Raw genomic sequence first — 1004 nt, forward strand, 5'->3', positions numbered from 1 at the left:
CTGTCCCACAAAACAAAACACCACTATAAGCCACTGAAAGCCTCCAGAATCACAGAATGCCTTTCTGGTATGATACTGGGCAAATTGCGTCACCTCTCTGTGCCTGTGTTTCCCCTCCCACTTTTCTCTCTGTGTTGTCTATTTAGATTGGAAGCACTTCAAAGCAGGTACAGACTCTCACCGGGTGTCTGTACAGCACCTGGCACAATGGGGCCCCAATATCAGCCAGATCCTCTTGGCACTACTGTAATACCAGTAAATAATAAATCTTAGTGACATATATAAAATCCAGAGTGGACTTATGAAATGTCCAGATCCCTGGAACAACAGGTTCAAGTACAACAGGTTATACTTAACCTTCTCCCTTGCAAGGATGGAGAGCTGAGTTCCATGCAGTTTGCTGGAAGGGGGGATGGGGGGGGGAGAAGGAAGAGTCTGGGGTCTCTTCTTTTGAATGGACCCCAGAAACTGAAATCCTGCATGGCGTGTGGACATAGTAAAGATACAACTACCCTCTTCATTGAAGGGGTTTGCTCTTGTGCACGTAGGCAAAACTTCTCCTCCCCACTCTCTCTGCCCAGTGCTGTCCTGGCTGATTCCCTCTACCCCACAGATGGCTAAATTTCAGTGGTGTTCAGTATATACTGAGGTTCAAGGAGTCCTTTGGATTCCTTTGGGATGAAAGTGGCTATATTAGACACTAGAGAAATAAACAACTGACCAAAACACCACCAGTAAGAGGGAAAAAAACACGCAAGCCCAAAAAATAATCATTCTCCAACACCATATATGTTAAAGCTAGATTTTTCTAAAGTGGGAGGCCTCCAGCCCTGCACCATCACAAAACCCTCATGCCTCAACCCTTAAGAATGGAGAAACATCCTCTTTTTTAATACACATTGTTTCAATGTGGTCAGTGCAAAATGGAAAAGAAATTAACACCGAATCACTAAAATGAAATAAAATATTTAGTTCTGTTCTAAAACAGTAATAAAATAAACTTG

This window comes from Terrapene carolina, unplaced genomic scaffold, assembly GCF_002925995.2.
Source record: "Terrapene carolina triunguis isolate 2854851 unplaced genomic scaffold, T_m_triunguis-2.0 Scaffold58, whole genome shotgun sequence".
NCBI classification, from domain to species: Eukaryota; Metazoa; Chordata; order Testudines; family Emydidae; genus Terrapene; species Terrapene triunguis.